The sequence below is a fragment of the Tyto alba genome, unplaced genomic scaffold (genome assembly GCF_018691265.1).
Source record: "Tyto alba isolate M040663 unplaced genomic scaffold, T.alba_DEE_v4.0 Super-Scaffold_48, whole genome shotgun sequence".
In the NCBI taxonomy this organism is placed as follows: domain Eukaryota; kingdom Metazoa; phylum Chordata; class Aves; order Strigiformes; family Tytonidae; genus Tyto; species Tyto alba.
Genome location: NW_024881324.1, coordinates 27,227,689 through 27,247,259, shown reverse-complemented (window position 1 = coordinate 27,247,259; position 19,571 = coordinate 27,227,689). Strand labels below are relative to the sequence as shown.

General features: G+C 40.5%; 1 protein-coding gene across 1 annotated transcript in view; it reads right to left on the bottom strand.

The window, feature by feature from the left end:
• The window catches only part of SEMA5A (semaphorin 5A), a 498,071-nt gene that overhangs the window by 477,822 nt on the left and 678 nt on the right, over positions 1-19,571 (bottom strand). The gene's annotated exons all lie outside the window — the stretch shown is intronic.

The following is a 19,571-nucleotide window of genomic DNA, read 5'->3' as shown; positions in this document are numbered from 1 at the left end:
CAGAGAACCTGTCCAGCCAAGCAGGAAGCAAAAAACAGACTCTCAGTGTCATTCATCAAGTCTGATAAAGGCTTAAGGAGACAATATCTGCTCACAGGCAACTCTAACCATTAAGAAAATTAATTAGTAACATACAGGAAACTAGAGCTAAGTGCAGAGAATGGTGGAAACATCCAAAGCAGGGGAGATAGGTTTCCCTGAACATTAACATACTGATAAGGAAAAGGAGAAAACTCAGAGGAAATAATGTGAGAACAAAATGCAAACAATTCTCGGTTAAGGAACTGATGAAAATCCCTTCACTTTGGGGCTGGCAGAAACCTTTTTTAAAGAAAAGCTATGGCACTGCCAGACAGCCTTAAAAAGGAAACTTCGAGCACCTAATCGATTAATACACTAGCCACCCATAGTATATTCATTATTTCTGCTGCCAAAGTCTTGTTCTCTAGTACAAGGACATTTATTAACACTCTGGGACCAAAATCTTCCAGCAGAAATCAGATTGGCACCCCAGAAACTTCTTACTCTCAGTTTATTTTATTGTGATTTAAAAAACAAACAAACAAAACAAAACACCAAATGCTGAGCGCTCACAGCAGCTTGCATTTGTGCCTACGCTGAGGTTCTTACACACAGCTGATGCATGCCCATCATATGTTCAAACACACCTTCATCCAGACCTAAGCTACAAAAAGGAATAGCACAGTGAGAGTAGAAACTCTAATTCAGAGTGCTCTGCAGAAAGAAACATTTATAACGACTGCTTCTGCTCCAGTAATAAGGAAGTTATCAGGCTTCTGAACTTCTTCATTTCAATATCTAAATCCATAAGGGTTGGAGAAGGAGCCCAGAAGGCATGTCACACACGGGAAGAAGGAGGAGTCTTGGAAAATGTTGCACTGTTTGCTAGGATCCTAATGAATAAAAATGGAAAAATCACTGGAGATAATTTTGCAGTCCTCCTATTGAAGTCTGACTCTGAGCCACTGCACACATACAGTGAAGAAAGATAATACAAATGTGCATAATTTTGAGTGTCTAGTGAAAAATTAATATTCACTACCTAAGAATTGCCCACTTCAGTGTCATTCTCCATGAATTGTGCTACATCTAACTGTTCTGAAACAAATGAATCAAGACATGCTCTTGGGTGTTCTACAGCTTCTCCAGTAATTAATTCAGGCCTTTCATCACCTGCATTGGAAAGAGAAAATGAAGGTAAGCATAGGGTTTGGGGATTTTTTTTTTTTCCCTGTACCTTGTCTCATTATGCATCTGAGCGTGATCGAGCCCATGCATGTACAGTCAGCAAGCAGAACAGAACTGCTGAGCACCCTCAAATACTGTAAAAATCAGTAGGAACTGCAGGGACATTGTGACTTTGAGAAACAGCTCATCCTTCTTCAGGAGCCTACTTATAGGTAGAAAAGCTTATTCTGAAGCTCTGTAAGAAGATTTTGGCACTGGTGGGGCTTTTCCTGTTTTGTTTTATTTCCAGGGGACAAAATCAGGCACAGTGAGGCAGACAGGCCAAATCCAAGGCCAGGGCGAGAGGGAAAGAAGGAAATTTCTGTCTCAGGAAGCTTGGTAGAGCTCAGATGCATCCCTAGACACGTTTGTGCACATGGGCAGCAGACCCACAACCAGAAGAGCAACACATCACCGAACACTGCAAATTAACGGGCCCGGCTGAGGTTCCCAATGAGAAAAATCCTTCTGTTGTCTGCTTACATGCATCAACCTAGCCGAGTGTGGAGCATTTGGCATTCAAGGACAATGCAGTGAAGGTATCCTATCAAGAGCGTTTTGAAGCTTGTCCTTATTCCACCTCCAGTTAAGCACTGCCATCAGAAGGGCATGAGTGGTTCAGGGGTGGTCATAGCACAGGAGTCACGAGCACTTTCAAAGTCAAAAGGCCAGGCTGTGCAGCTTACCTGCCTTCATCATTACTCCTAGAGTTTGAGATGTCTCAGGATTAGCCAGATGAGTGCAAAAGGCAGTATGTTAACTGACTTGCTTAAGGAAAGGTCCTCGTGTTAGAGTACAAGAACTGCAGTTAGCACTGCAAAACACGTGGCATCATCAAAGAAGCTGAAGGAGTAAAGAGGGAGGTCTAAGTTCTGAAGACATTATTCCTGACCTTTTTCCATAAGTTCTCCTGGGTTTGGATTCCATCCCTTTCTTGGCACAGGGCTTAAGTGAGAAGCAGGAACACAAAAAGCACTAGATCCCCTAGACAACACAAACAGTTAGTATGTGGCTCAGGCAGTGGGAAGTGGCTGTCAAACAAAACCAGACAGTAATCTTCAGCAGCGTCCTCAAGATATTCTGTTGAGACAGAAGATGCAGAACCTGGCAATAAGCTCAAAAAGTTCTGAAGAGAAAGGCAACAATGGGATAGAAAATTGAGATCATAACTGGAAAAAAGATCTAATAAGGAAATTAAGAGGAGCTGAAATGTCACGATACTCTACCTGATTTATGTGTATTGTGCACAATAGAAGATAGGAAATAAATATACTCTCTTTATGTACTGCAAAACGTCTAAGAGTTGTCTATATAAATACAGATAAGAAGCATCGTTTGAAGGACAAGAAAAATAACCAGCTCATACAACAAAGTTTCAGATTACTAATTCTCAAAAGGAAAGTGTTTTCTCCGTTTATTTTAAATGTCCTGATGTAGGAAACCATAACCTCACAAGTTGCAATGTATTAGGCTATATGCAGAGGATAGTGCATTTAAAATTCAAAGCAGTAAAAATTTCAACACATTAGAGCTTGGATGTTATCAACAATTTCTTTTTTTGTTTCTTAAGATATCCAATATCCCCCTTACCCATGTAGTCTTGCTATTTTTCCAGAGCATTTCAGAAAAAAAAAAAAAAAAATCTCAGTATAGAAATGAGTATTGCATTATTTCTTAAATTAAAAGCCCAGATAGTTAAACCTAGTGACTCATTACCACTCTTCTGTCATAGTGTCCTTGTCACACTGGTCCTTTGTCCTTGATTAGCTTTAGTAATGTCCTCCATATCTATAAATGCATCAGAATTTATAGATATGATTAATATGCAGGAAAAAAAATGCATTTAGAAGTACACACCAGAGTATTCTGGAGTAATATATTAAGATCTGAAACACTTGACCAATTACTGTTTAACACGGAATATTTAAATCTGCCCTCATTTCACGAGTGAAGACGGCTTTTTCAGAAAAGTTAGTACTGGTTCCTTTTAGAGGGAATTAAAATAGACTGCCAGAAGACCCTACTGGAGAGACTACTTGCTCCAGGGAGCAGCAAAGCGCGGTGGCTCCCCGTGGGGCAGGGCCGTTAGTCAGGGCCTGTCCCAGCGCCCCAGGCAGGAGCTGGGCAGCTGCAGGGCACCCGGGACCTCCCTGGGGACGGGGACAGGCTGGGATGCGGGCGCAGCACATCGGGGCCCGTGCCTGGGCAGGGCAGGGCTGTAGCACGGCTGGGACGGGGCTGGGCAGGGACAGTGGAGGCTGGTGCCATCACAGCTCGTACAACGCCATCGGCGAGAGTTGTAAACAGGAGCACAGGAAGGTTTGTGGCTTAAATCTTCCAAGTTTCACAGTCACCTAATAAAATTTTACCTGCTACTTGTAAGCCCTGTAACATCTAGTTAAAGGTCTTCACATTTATTTGTTTTCCAGTATAAGAAGTGCATCGATTTACAATGGCTTCACTGAAAGGCAATGTCTCATTGGAAACTAGAAGTAGAAAAACAGCTCTAAGGCTGAACAAGGAATATATAGGCTCCTAAATGAGGCAGGTGATTTAGCAACAGCAGACACAAATAAGGCCAGGTATTCAATGTCATCTTTGCCTCAGTCTTCACCACGGTCTACCATACCTCTGTGATTAGTGAAAGGGGTCATGGAGATCTACTAGCAGTGCATGAGGAGTCACTTAGGGGTTACTTGAGAGAATTCAAGTCACACAAGTCCGTGGGATCCAGCAGACTGGGATCCAAGAGTACAGAGACAGCTGGCTGACATCTTTGCAAGGCTGTTCCCTATTAACTTTGAAACCTCATGGAGATCAAGTAGTCCTGCATGACTGGAAAAGGGCGAGTGTATCAATCTTCAGAAAAAGCCAAAAGGTAAACCCAGGAAACTCTGAGTCTCACTTTGATCACTGGAAAAAAACCACAGAGCAAGTTTTTTTCAAGCATGTTTCTGAGCACCTGATAAGGTGACTGGGAGCAGTCAGCACAGATTTACTAAGCATAGATTGTTGTCTAGGATGAAATTACTAGATCTGTGGATGAAGGAAGAACAAAGGATGCCATTTACTTTCAACTTTAGAAATATGTTTGACTGTCTCACAATAACCTTGTATGCAAGTTACGATGATCTGGATTGGTAGGAAATTAGATGGGAAAAAAACTGTTTGGATGATCAGTCTCAGAAGACAGCAGATAGCTCATCATGTCATATCTGGAGGACAGTAACAAGTGGAATACCACATAGGTCTATCCTGGGATCTGTTTTTTCTAGCATACTTACCAATGACTTGGAGGAAAGTGGTTGCATGCACTTTTGTCAAGGTTACAGATGACATCAAATTAGGAGAAACAACCGATATGCATAAGAGCAGGATTTGTGTTAATAGGGACCTATACAGACCAGAGGAATTGCCCAGCAGGAACTTTATTAATTTCAGTGAGGACAAATTCAAAGTCCTGCACCTGGGAAGGAATAAGCCCTTGCAACAGTGGAGATAGAGGAGTGACTGGCTGAGGAACAGCTGTACAGAAAAGGACCTTAGGTAGACAGCCAGCAGTATGACCTGGCAGCAAAAAAACCCAAAAACTCAGAGTGAAGACCACATCTCAAAACTGTGTCCAGTTTTGCCACCTCAGTACACAACAGACATTGATAAACTGAGGCGAGTTCAGCAGAGAGCTACCAAGATGGTCAGGGATATCTGAATCTTTTGCCCTATTAGTAGAGGCTGAGTTAATTGGGCTTGTTCAGCCTGGAGACAAGAAGACTTCAGAGGAACCTAGTTGCAGCCTTCTTATATCTACACGGAGGTCACAAAGATGATGGAGACAGGTTCTTAATAATGACAAATGATTAGAAGAAGAGAAACGGCAAGCATGAGTTGAAATGAGAGATTGAGAATGGCTGGAGGGAAAGTTTTTTCACCCTGAGGACAGACCAGCATTGGAACAGATTACTCAGAAGGGCTGTGCAGTGTCCTTCAAGGCTGAAGTAGATAAAGCCCTAAGTAACATGGTTTGACCTCATAGCTGACCCTACTTTGAACATGAGGTTGGACTAAGGACCTTAGGTCCCTTCCAAACTGAACTATCCTATGATGTTATGATTGTATTGTCTTTCTATTATAGAAGGTCTCAATCTCTCTACATTAAGGCTTTGGACTTCTTGCAAGTACTGTCATGAGACAGTCCTACAATTCTTTTCCAGAATACTCTGCATCATATATCCCCCTTGACCAGTCAAAATTGGAAATCACAGCTGAATCACAGAATCACAGGAATGTTGAGGTTGGAATGGACCTCTCAAGATGCCTAGTCCAACCCTTCTGTTCAAGTTGGGTCAGCTAGAACAGATTGCGCAGGAAAAGCAACATAGGCAGATACATTTTGCACTCCGGTATAAAAGAAAAGTTCTTTCTACTCCAGAAGCCCTTGTTTAAAAAACAAACAAAAACCAAAAGAAACAAAACCAACCAACATAGCATCCAGCAACTTCCTCACCTGCAAATACCAACACAGAAACCAGTCCATCTTCTCTGCTCCTCTGGAGAGCAGCAAAAATATACTAAACACTCCTAGTGCAAATTTGGTAAAGTCCTGGGACTGTGCAAGTCTGACAGAAGATGACTGAAGCAAAGACAGATATTTCCTATGAAAACAAAATGGACCTGCTCTCTCCAAGTTCTAATATAAAGTGTTCAAGCAAATTTGGGGGGGCTTACTTTGTTTTACTTCATTTAAACTTAACTGCAACATATGTAGCCGTAGTTGAGAACCAAATCCTTCCTAGAGCAACCAGAAATAGTGCTATGGACTGCTAAATTGGAATTGTTGAATGCTGTAACAGCAGAGTAGATCAGGACTTTGTTGAAATTTAAATGTTACCCAGGATTTGATACACATTTGTGCAGTTGTCTTCATACATTCTGAATTATAGTTTCTGCCCACCTTAATAGAGGCACAGGAGAAAGTAAGAAAGCAATTAAATAAACTATATGAAGGCAGGACTAAGGAGTTTCCCTAAAGTTATTTGGGAAGGTGAATTTTAAATACACTGCAGAATAAAATTATTACTTGCTATATATTCAGACAGTATATTTCTCCCTCAAAGGGGGTTCTATGTTCTCACCTCAAGTGCCCAATGATTTACTTAGGAAGTGATTAACTTTTAATTTCACAATATCTAGTCAATATTTCACCCAAAATAGAGAAAGTTATCATTGTTTTTATTAAAGATCTGGAGATTTACTTGTTCCCTTTCATAACTCAGGTGTTATAATTATAATTTAGATGTCAATGAATCCTTCTAGATCTACCATGTAATATAATATTTCCTAAGTGAATTACAAATATAGACTTTATAATACTTCTAGGACTCTCTTCCACGGTAGATAAGTTTCCCAAGGTGTCACTATATTCCTGGAAAAATCTTATCTTAGCCAAACAAAGACTAATCTCTAGCATTTATGGAGTAATCTCTCTTCCTCATTAAAATAGAAGTTATCTATACCAATAAAGCAGGTTATCCCTGCTTCTCTCCTCTGGAGATGAAATACCTCTGCTGCTGCCAGTAGAACACTACGTTTATATGCCTTTGTCTCAAAAAGAATATATCTTTTCTCCACCAACTCATACTAAGATAAAAAGGAATTGATTTTCAAGAACATGAAGGACAAAAAGTTAATCAGAAATAGTCAGCAGGAATTTACCAGGTGTAAATCTTGCTCGACCAACCTGATTGCCTTCTGCGATAAAATGACTAGATGTATGGACCAGGGGAGAGCAGTGGATATGATACACCTTGTCTTTCATAAGACCTTTGACAACTTCCCACAAGACTGATTTGGAGGCTGAGGAACTACGGGCTGGCTGGACTGTTAGATATGTTGAAAATTGGCTGGACACTGGGCTTACAATAATCAATGACTCAAAGCCCAGCTGGAAGTGAATAACACAGAGAGAATCACAGAGTTGTTTCTGGGTCTGACATCATTCCTTATCTTCATCAGCAACCGGGATCATGAGGAAGACTGCACTTACCAGAAAGCGTGAGGACAGTACTAAATTGAAGGGAAGCTGATACACTGAGCGGTAGAGTTTTAATTCACAGCAGTCTTAAGAAACTTGTGAACTAGGCCAACAGTAATTTCCTGAAGTTCATTAAGGAGAATTGTAAATCCCTGCACCTAGGGAAGAGTAACCTCAAGCACAAATACAACTGGGAATTGGCTGCCGGGCTCAGAGCCCTGCTGAGAGGACCAGGGGCCATGGTGGATGCCAGTGTGAGTATGAGCCAGGCTGCATTAAGAAAAGTGTAGCTATCGGGTCAAAGGACTTACTGCGTTGAAGAGGCTGTATCTGGAAAGCTGTGTCAAGTTGGGGTTCTGCAGTTCATGAAGGGTGCTGAGAAGTTGTAGAGGGTCCAGTAGAAGGCTATGAAGATGGTCAGCACTTGACCCATTAGAAGAGATTGAGAGAGCTGATCTTGTTTCGTCTGTCCAAGAGGGTGATCTAATAACAGCCTACAACTCCTTGAAAGGTAGTTACAATGACAACAGAGACAACCTCTTGGAGGTATGGCCAATGGCAGAGCAGGGGGCAACAGGAAGTAGTTGCACTTAGGAAGACTGATAGACATGAAGAAAAATTTCTTCGCTAGAAAGATAATTTAGCACTGGAATGTATTATTCACATCAGTGGAATCTCCATCTTTAGAGGCTTTCAAGATTGGCGAGGCAAAACTATAGCTGGCTTGATCTAGAGTTACTAACAGTCCTGCTCCAAGCAGAAGGATGAACTAGGTGGCCTCCAGAGGTCACTTCCAAACGAAATTTGAATGATTCTTTGAAAATCTGTGAAATAAATCACACTGGCCAGTGTAACATGCTTCTTACAGTAATGCTTAGAAGGGTTATCAAATATGCCCTTTGTTCATGAAGTGCCCTGAATAAATGTAACGACATCGGGGAAAGGACTAATGCAAAATGACAGGGTCTCTCTTTACAATACCTGCATGAAGAAACAATGCTAATGGTTTAGGACCCACATGCATTTACTGAATTACAAACGAATGCTAAAAGACATTTTTTGACAGGCAGAATGTGGTCTAGACTTACATCATAAAACAGAATGCCATTCCCTTTCTATACATTTAGATGTATTAAACATATTACAACATTTTTTGGTTTTATAAAACATGACACCTTCAACGCAAGAGTGCCAAAAGTGTCTAGTATTTGCTCAGAGAAAAGAATCATTAACATTATCCTTCAGCTTTTTGGCAGCTCTCCCATGCTAGTATTTTTTACTTCTTTTAAATGAGATTGAAAATAGTCTGCCACAAAAAAAAAAAAAAAACACCAACTTTTTTTTTTTTTTAATTTGTAGTTCATTAATTTAAATCTGTAAGAAATTCATGAGATACAGAACTTTGTTCATGGTTCTCAATACAAGTACAGCAGTGTTGCATTCACACTGCCAAATAATAAACACGTACCACTGAATTTGGCTTCTCCTTCCTGACTACAAAGGAAACCTCAGGATACGATGTCTGTCCTGGCAAGTTGTCTGTTAAAAAACCTGCCTCAAACAATATACATTATTTAATAGTGGCGTGCAATATACCAAATGCATAAATAGTTTTGCCTCCTATTGGTCTGTGATCTCAAGTGGCAGAAAAATTGAAATTTATTTGCAAACTGCGTTAATTGGTAGACTCCACCTTATCTCCTTCAGCAAAACAGTTTTCTTTTATAATCATTGCACTAAAATTGAACCGCTCATCTTTAACAAAACAAATGATCTACTTAGTACTGCTGCTGCAGCCATTTGGTCTTACTGAGTTCAACAGTATATGTAGCTGCATATCGAGAGCATATGAGGACAAAAAGGCCAATCTGTAGTGGAATTATAAAATACAAAATGGCTCAGGGACAAGTCCTGGGAAGTCATAGAGAATACTCTGAACTGGTAAAAAGATACTAAATTCACTGCATATGTCCATATTAATCATTTAAAGAAAGGCAGTGTAAGGGCTCAAGTACCAGCCTACACTCATCCATAACATTTAACTGCTAACATGTATACTCCATCAACAGTTGGCAATCAGTACTCTCCCCGACAGTGGGAGATTAAGAACAGTCTGCAGGATGAAACAGGTCAAGGACCGTGCTTTGTGAAGGCATAAATATACTATGGTCCATTTTATTTACTACCATAGGCACAACCCTTGAATCTACAAGAAAGCTGCTAAGAACAAGCATCAGCACTCCACTCTCCCATGTCCCAAAATCAAAATGAGTGTCAAAACTACAGATACTATCAGGTAGCACCAACACAACTAGTTCATCCTTACTCCAGAATCACTTCTCCGGTGCTTTTTATTCTTCAGCATACATTCACTATGACAGTTTACTGCTCCTTCAAGGAGCAATGGGTATGTCTGGCATTCACTACTGTAACCACAGCTCATGTAGACGTTCTTGATGAACACAAAACGCAGAGCCTGAACACTGCTGGCAATGCAGCCACAGCAAGAAAGGGCCAACCTGGGGCCGGTGGGTAGAGTTTTTAACCAGTTCCCATTGTGGCTTTTCTGCTGCAGCTATAGCGTTGACAGTACCTGACCTAAGCAGCTTCTAGCTAGCTCAACTTGATCACCCCAACTGCAGCTGCTGTAACAGACATACCACAAAGTCCAGCACTCGGAAACCATAGGGATCTTCAGAAGCTGACCAACCCTGGGGTCTGGGTTGGTTGGACCTCACAGGTGGGCATGCACAGAGCAGTCCACATCCCACTCTTGCCAGACAGGAGCTGGGTGATGTGGAAGCCCCAACAGGATTGACAGAGATCCCCAGCGGCACACTCCTCCCACCCCAGGCCCAAACTGTACCCAAACACCAAGCACACCCAGGGGATCAGCCCCACAAGTGAACAGGCAGGGGCAAGATTCCCTCCTCTACCACACCAGAGGGTTTTTCTCCAGTGATGCTGGACAGAGGCAAAGTAGTTTTCAACGTGTGCATATGAAGCCATACAGTCTCAGTGGGAACGGCATTGAATGTCCTCCCAAAGCAGAATATCCAGAACAGGATGGTGCACCTTAAAAAGTATTGAAGTACCCCTACCTAAATCCAATATGCCTGGGCAGGTCCGAGTAGCAATAAATGCAAATTTTGCCCAGGATATTAATAGGAATGCTCCACGTACTGATAATATTTCCATAACCATATCAGAAAAATACTTCATGTTGTATAATCCCATCACACCAGTAAATTCAGTAAGCAGTACACTACTGAGTTTAACAGCCTCAAAAAAATCTAACCCTGAGAAGTATTTCAACTTGTGGTCCTAAACATTCTAAAGAGTTTTCAGGGAGATGCTTGCTTCAATAAGCCATCTCCTGCTGTTCTTATAATAAAGTTTTTATTACTTTCATGTAAGTAGATAAAAACAAGTTATGTCTCTGAGTTATGAGAGAACAGCAATGCCTGATTTTTTCATTTTCCTTCTAATAAAAAAAAAAAATAGTAATTCCATGCAAAAATGGGAAAAAATGCCACACACCTAGGATTATAACTGGTGTCACCATACTTGAGTAACAGAAGCTACTCAAGAGCGTCACAAGACAGACAGACAGGCAGGCAGGCAGAAAGACAAGAAAAGCTACATTTCACTCAGTGGAGATTGGTACTTGCTTCATAAAAAAATCCCCTCTTATTTAAGCTGATGTTAAACTATTTTGTTAAGGCTTAAACAGCTGCCCTAGTAAAACATTAGTTTCTCAATTGGATCAAACTAATTTGACTTACAATAAGTGGGAGGAACGGTTTAATTAGCACTATTGAATATACTCTGAAACAGACTTGATTTTCTTCTTGGCATCAGGCAGAACTCATTAAAAAAGAGAACTCAACCTTTTGCTCATAATTACCTTTGGAAGACCAGCACTTGAGACAATTTTCTAATTGCAGAAGAAGAACTGCACAAAGATACTATTCATATGCATCTATTAATTTAGTTTTATTTTCTGCTCAGCCTTCCAAAACTAATTATATAACACTGAAGTTAGGAAATTGGAGAGTGAGCCTCAAGAGGGATGGGGCAGAAGGTCTCTTAAAAAAAATAGAATTTGAGTCATGAGGGAGAAGGAAGATTTTAAAAAATTAAATTTTTGAAATTACATAAGAAGAAAAGTCCCCCCCTAACAATACCTGCGAAGGACATGTACATCAGCATTGGTTTTGTCTTCACCCAGATGTCTTACGAGATTGGAGAGTTACATGGCAGGTGAAATTCACTGTTGATTAATATTAAGTTACACATACGAAAGAAGAAAAAGAGATTTGACATACCGAGTGACAGGCTCTGAGCTGACTGTAACTAGCTAGAAAACACAACTCAGATTTGCTGTATGACAACCCTGAAAGCATTCATTGAGATAACCTCTAATGAAGAGAAAACCAAAATACATGTATAGAAGCATAAAGGTAGGATTTCCTGCTCTGCATTTGTTACCTTGAAGGTATGCTCTGACCTCATAGGACACACATAGAAATGTGCATACACAAAACCGTATGGAGCCACCATCTTTAACTACATCTTAAAATAGACTTTATGGCTGTGAGGAAACTATTTCCATGCAACGTAATTCACTGTCCTCTAAGTGGCCAGCACAAGGTTCATGCATCAATGTTCCCACGGGCTACCCTTAATCCAGGTGGTACCCAGAGGAAAGGGCACTAGAGTTACTACAGTAACCATGTCAACCAAATATTTCCCATTGCAGGGAGCAATGCTTACATCAAGTTTGAGACTTGCTTTGGCAATACTTAAAGCTCAGAGAAAGATCAAACTAAGGAGCCTTAATAGAACAGAAAGGACCTCGGCAGCACGTCTGAGAAGATCCTCAGCATCTTCCAAGGTTCACCTCTTAAGTCTACAGGATGTCTAGTGAGTGATCCCAGTGTTGCCTTGTATACAAGAATCATTTCCCTTGCTTAATCCAGCAAATTTCTGTCCTACTGTCATCCTACTGTGTAAATCTTCATAAACACCACTTACTGCTACTACAGCTGCATCACAGATGGGAGGCTGCTATTAAGAAATGTAGAAGCACCTTCTAAAAGGCCCCTTTCTCTCTGCTAACTTACTTTGGTAGCATGTTGACCTATACATTTATCGACAATCAACTCTTATTTCACTGCATAATTTCAAGTATTGGCTTCCTGATAATAGAAAGAAACAAGTAAATACATAACATTGTTCGTTACCAGGCGCTGCAGAGTCCTGCAAGTCTTTCAAAGGTTATTATTTTCTTTAATGACCATGTCTAAGTTAGGCTTCAGTACTGACAGCAGCGCTCAACACATTTAATAGCTACAGTAATATTACCATTTACACTTACCAAATATGTTTCATCAACTACTTTCATGTAAGCATCAATAAGGAAGGCGAGCAATACCATCACAGAAAACACCTCTGATTTAAAGCTTCAGGAAGAGTAACTGTAGTGGCTGTGGATCTTGCAATAGGGGAAACATTGAATTGTAAAAAGAAGTAACGAGACTGGTGAAAGGGTCAGCACTGTGACTGAACGATACCACTTGAAATCCCCAGATACGGTCTCACCAGAACCCTGCACAGGAATCCTGTCACTTAAAGAATTGTCAAAAACCCCCACAAATTATATCTTGTTACTTAACTGTCCAAAATCAGTCCAAGACAACAGTAATCACTAACAGAATACTACTCTAATTTTTAGAAAATAATTCCGTCTGCCTTTGATAATCAAACTGAGTTTATATTTTTCATGTCACCTCATTAATTCTAGTTTTTCTTCACCACATCTTTCATACAATCCCCAAGCAATCCATTCATAAAATAAGAATAATTACACTGTCCCACAAGTGCCTCAGATCTGCCTGGTTAAAATAACTATTAGACAGGAAGATTATGGCTTGATAATATTTTCTTTTAGTTTCGCATATCTTACCTTTAATATCATGGCTGAATAGGCTGAAAGAGCTCTTCATTTAGACCAACATGACCAACACCAGAATCAGACATTTTCTCCTCAGAAACAGACTTGGAATCAGTTAAGTCAAGCCTAAACTTTTCATATCCTTCACAAAGAAGAGACTGATTTAAGAATTCACACCACAAAAAAGCACAGGAAGTTTACTCTGCATTACTGAGGAGAGTAAGATTTGTTCTTAAAAGAAATATGGAGAAACTGCAATTTAAGAAAACCCTAACTATAAAAAAAGGTGATGTGTTATGACAAAAGCACGGGAATTATACATAGAAAAACACACTTTTTATAGCTGCAATTCAATTATTATGAAGTATCTTAAGGTGAGGCTTGAATATAAATGAAAAGATACAAGATTAAAATCTAAATCATAAAAATTACTATATTTTATGGTGTTTCACCAGAATTACATCTAGCAAAATAGTGAATTACATGGTTTCACAAGCATAATTCATATTAAGATTTGCTCTACAAATTTAACGACAAAAAAACTTATGGTAGACCTTAAATAAAAGTCTCTATTTTAAATTCAAGATTATCTGCAGCACCCAAGTGATTAAAAATGAATGTGATTCAGAACTGTTAAATTAAGAAATCTATGTAGACTAATACAAGAAACACGTTTCCAAAGTTAAAATCCTTCATCAGTGAGTTGGTGCATCGCTATCCCTCCGAGCAGCATGCACATGAACAATATTTCATATGAACAGAAATGTTATTAAATGGGTATCACTGCGGGGGGGGGGAATATTGTTTTTTCCTGTAAATGTGTCTCCCCCTTCTCCCCTGCAAAAGAGTGAAGGCACAAAGAAAAGCATGTTTGTAATGAACTAAAGCCCCAGATGCACCTAAAAATAATTATGATATGAATCTTCCAACACGTACAGGCCCAAAGGATTTCTCAGCTCTGAGGAAGCTCAGAAAAAAAATCTTTCAGTCTATTAACCTCTTGCAGGGTAAAGAACACTAAATGCCTGAAAGGCAATCAAGAAAATTTATTTGGGCACCGCTTTCTGACAATCTTAGAGATTTGCAATGCCTTGGGTTTGCAATGCCCTTGGGGCATTCTGTCTGCACGGGCCCAAAGGTGGGACATCCCAGCCCACGTGGAAAAGTTGCAAAATGTGGTGGAGGGGTATAAACCACAAACTAAAGGCCACCCAGGATGCAGCTGCTGCGCACTGATAGAAAGAAGAGGGCCAGAGGAATGAATCTCACGCTGCCTGGTGCTCCAGAAGGCTCTGGAAGTGTGGGAGCAGCTGCCTGTGGGGATGTTTGGGTGCTACCAAAGCCGGGAGGTACTTTAGCCCATCACTGGGTACGTGCATTTATCCTGGGTGGAGACTCCTGCGGGTTGACCATCTGGGCTTTGGGAGGGCTGGCTTTCATCCATCTCCACATTCTGCCCAGGTGCAGCTGGGGCTCTCTGCTGGAGGCCAGCTCTTCTCTTGCACCTCTCCAGCAGGTGGAGATGCTCTCTGTTAAAGTTGGGGTTATTGCAGTAGAACAACAACAACAATAAAAAAAAAATATATCAAAGAAGAAGAGTTAGTTGCGACCATGTGGAAGCTGGAAAACCCCAGGCCATGAGAACTAAGACTTTGAGTTGCAAAAGTTGAACATGGATATTGAAATGGACTTTTGAGGGCATTAGAAAACCAAAGTTAAAGCTAGCACATTACAAGATGGTTCTGTTAAGTCATCCACACCCCTGGGTTTTTGCTGTCCAGAAGCAGAGCAGTGTAGGATTTTCAAAAGCACAAGAACTGCTTTTGAAAGTCAAATAACACTACTTTTTTGCCACTTGAGTGTGGAACAAGCATGCAGATAATACTATCATCCTTAAATGTATCTTCTTGGCATTCAGCATGTGCCACAGGAAGATTTCAGATTTGGTACAGCAATAAACGTGGCACATAAAGAAATCAGGTTACGCTGAGTCTGTCTTTCCACTGAACAGGGTCAATCTAAGCACATATAACCACAATGCATCTTACCCACGTTTCTACTAATCAGAAAGACTTAAGTCAAAACTTCCTGAAAATAAACTGTAAAGGAAGTTAAAACCAGACCACTCACTGCTATCCTCATTGCCTGTATTACAAGGCCTCATCTTACGTGAACATCAGTTGGTTGATGCACAGAACAACTGCTGTACCTTGCTCTGAGCAGAAGATGATGCCTATTTCATCATGAACTCAGGACATGAGGCCAATCTTTGGAAACCCTGTTGCACTTAAATGATTCTATGAAGGTTGAGCTGTTGAATTAAACTCCTCTTGCTCTCTGTTGCAAAGATGCACAGAGGTCCTGCCCTGTCCAGCACTTCCTGTTTGAATAGGTCTTCACTGATGGCAATGCATTTTCCACCCTCACTCCACCAAACGGACATAAACCGGTTGCTTTCCACCAATTTCCAAAGCTTTTTTGGAAACAAGAGGGATGAGAATCCACTGGCTTAATTTGTGCTCTCATTAGAAACAGGAGGGACTTGTTCAGTCTCATGTTCATCACTGCAGGGTTGGACATCCTGCTCCTCCTTTATCCGTCATATGGCATCATCCCTGGGTGCTCTTTTCTCCTGTCTTGGAGGGCCAAGGGAAGTTGTGTCTGCCAACTCGGGTATTGTCACGCAAATGCAAAGAGCAACTACAAGTATGTAGGAAGAAGGCTGTGCTAGGCATAGCAGAAGTTTGTCCAAAGCACAGGGAAAGTGTTGGATAAGAAGAGGAAGGAAATTTATCTGGTCTTCAGCTTTTTCAAGTGTTATGAATATATCAAAGAAAACAGCAGGAAGAAAACCTTTTCTGAAAAAAAAAAACAAAACAAAACAAAAAAAAAAAAAAAAAAAAAAAAACAAAAACCAGAAAGAAAGAAGGAAAACTACTAGGCAAAGATGTGACAGGATCAGCATCAGCTTACACCTTTTCACTGTGGTAATGCAATGCAGAAGCATCGTTCCAATACAGAGAATCCATTTCCTGAAATCTGCTCTAAAGCAGCAAAGATGCCACTTGCCAGCACGAGGCAGAAGTTAGGGCTAACATGTTTTTGTCTAAATCCAACACAGACAGGGGCAAGAAGTCAGTGTTCCCGTGGAACCAGCTCCATTTCATGCTCCACACCAAAAAAATGACCGTGAGCCATCCGCTTCTCAAAGTAATGCTGACAGAGGCAACTGCGCCCTTAGTCATCTTAGTTGCCAAATAGCCTGCTCTTTGCTGTGATTCCAGAAACAGTTCAGTTAGAAAGACTAGTGTTCAAAGACTAATTTCTCAAAAACATCCATCGTCCGAGAAAATCTGTCAAAAGTATTTTTAAATGAGACAATGCTGTACCAATACTGACTGTTTCATATTTTAAATAGTGTAATCATTGACACTATAGCTATATTACCAAGATCTGGTATTTAAGACCAAGTGATAATATTCAGACCACCTATGTAACAGCTGTAAAATCTACAACTGTTGCTTCTGGCATAGTTAACACATACAATACAAGTGGAAACAGTTTACTAAACTGCTGAACAAATGAGGGTGGCGGGGAGAGGGGCTGCCCATGAGAAATTAGAATGCGCAACTGGAAAAACAACAAAAGCAGCACTAAAGTCCCAAACCAGGGCAAAAGTTGAAATAGTGACATCTTGATGATGCCAGCTGTTAACCATTCTAGTGCCACAAAAAAGCATTCCTTTCTTGCCTGAGAAGCCCAACACTCCTGTGCTTCTGTAGTGAAGGTCATGATTGTGACTGAACAGAAGCATCGGCAATGAGGTCTTGTGCTAAGATATACCCAGAACACTTAGAGAAATCAAGTGTATATTGAGGACTTGGAAAAGCACAGGCATTTCATACAGGATTTTTACAAACAAAAAAAAAATACTTTTAGATAATGTTTATACTGTACAGGACTAGACTTTTAAACTATATCTCACATTCTAGTATTTAGAAGAGCATTTTAGCAAAGGCAAGTGCGAAACCAGCCCATTAGGAAGGTTCAGAAATTATACAGCCCTTATTTCTCTGAACAAGAAGTGTCAGGTTAGAGTGTACAGCTTGGAAAATGAGAAAAGATCAAAGTTTTAAGAAATGTTTTCCAGAATGTTTGGGTCATCACAAGTCAAATATTCTCAAGTGAAACTGTAACTTGGTCAAAAATGTTGTGTAGTAGGCCTGGGAGGAGGAGACAATTTTGTAACAGTGGTAAAAAATACAGGTTAAAGTCCAGGGTCATTGCCATGAAAAGGAATATAGTCTTTTAGAAGGTACTTGGGCAAAATAGCATTTTTAATAATCAACACAAAGTTTTACATTAGCAGAATTGAGAAAGCCTTGGAAAAAATCTGCATTGCCAAAGTGCATTTGTTGTCTACCAAATATAGATAACCTCAGTGAGTGGGAGCAGTCAATATTGTCCACACTGGTGAAAAGTAAAAAGAGAAACTATTTGTATTTCACAGTTCTCCTACCACCACGTTAGAAGAAAATATGAACCTTAGATAAAGAAGAGAGCTAAACAAAGAATTTGAGTATATTCTAGTTTACTTGCTTCCAGGAGAATATAAAGTTTAGTACAAAATTATCCAAAGTATTTTTATATAGTATGTACACTTGTGTGTACAGTTTAGACCTGTAGAATATTATCCACTGCAACATTTTCATTACAACCCTGCATTTGCCTGAAACCTCTGAAGGTTGATCAAAAAAAACTGTGGGGAATGGAACTGCCCAGCCTTTCTTCCCCTTTCTCCTCCCATCTCTTGCTTTTGATGTTGTAATAACTGTGCGCTTTGTCAAGCAGAGTCCCAGGGAAAGTTTATAATTCAGATCCACAAAAGCCTGACCTTTGTAGGAGTCTGCATAAGTCACTTGTTGCTTGCAAGTCCAGGGAAGAGCATGGTGATCATGGTGGTTGTTTCTGTAACGTTAGGAGTGAAGTGGGATGCGGGGACTGGGCAAGAGGTATGCAGACACGGTGAGTGGATGGGGCTGCTGGTATGAAACACCCCAAACTGTCATCAAATGCTAAGCACTGGGGAAAATTATTAGGAAGGGAAGGGTGGAAAACATAGTGGAGGTGAGGGAAGGCACGCCTCTCCTGGAGGTAGATGTGAGTGGGGTGAGTTTGTGAGCCACCTGCATGGAGATCCAGAAGAAAAAGCCAGTCTGATGCAAGACTCGGGAAGAAGTTCCTTTAGGTCCATTTTCATTTGGCAAATCCCTAGTTATTGCAGGGGCCTAGGCTATATGCTGGCAGCACTGTCTGTCTCTCCTGCTCCCTATGGCATGCTGTGGGTATCATTTCTTGTGTTGCGGGCATTCAGCTCCCTGTGAGGCTGGGGACGTGTCTGGGCAAGGAGTGGAAGAGTCCTGGGGCAGATGATCTGTGGGCACTAGCAGAGGGAAAGCTCTGCTGTAAGGCTTCCTCCAGTTTTAAGGAGAGTGGTGTTGGTGGTTCCCATGTCCTCATCTTGTGTGTGCCAATATATTTCAAAACAGAGAATTACTTTTTTTACCTAGACCTCTGCATTCTACTTTTTTTTTTTCTCAGCCTCACAAAGAAATACAAACCATCATCTTGGTTTCTGGAATATGTCACTGATGTAAAAGTATTAGGACAAACTAAATGTAAATAGAACAAAAGAAACCACCAAGTCCCATTGCCAGGCCCTTCAAACCATTCAGCCTTCTTCCTGTAGCAGTAATACTTAATTTATACATTACCTAGAACATCCAGATAAAGTGGATGGTGAAAACCACGCTGAGAAAATAGAGGCACACCCTTTTCTCTTGTTTCTCTTTGTCTTATCTTATCTCTAAGAAAAATCATTTTGAATGCTGAGCTGGGACCAGAAAATAGTGTTGAAGTATAAGGTCAGTAAATCCAAACTTTTTTAAGGAGAGGGAGAAAACACAGAGGTAGCATCAAATTACTCTTGGATAACAACTTCCCTGATGTCTATTAAAGTTTCCATGTACTGAAACAGGGAACACAAGCAGAATTTGTAAAACACTGAGGCATCCCACTGTTGCTACTTGTTCTGTGGCAATAGTACCTCTAAAGAAAAGTAATCCCAAGGGCTGAGACAGAGTCAGAAAACTAAACAGAGAGGTACTGTAGAGGTCAAGCAGACAAAGCAGTGTCTGCCTGACATCATTTCAGTACACCCAAAACCATCAAAATACTATCAGCTCCCTGCTAATCCCTTTGTTTTACTGCCCAGCCTCCAAATCAGGCCTTTTTTCCATATGTAAGATAAGTAAGTGCTTTCTAAACTCCAATTTG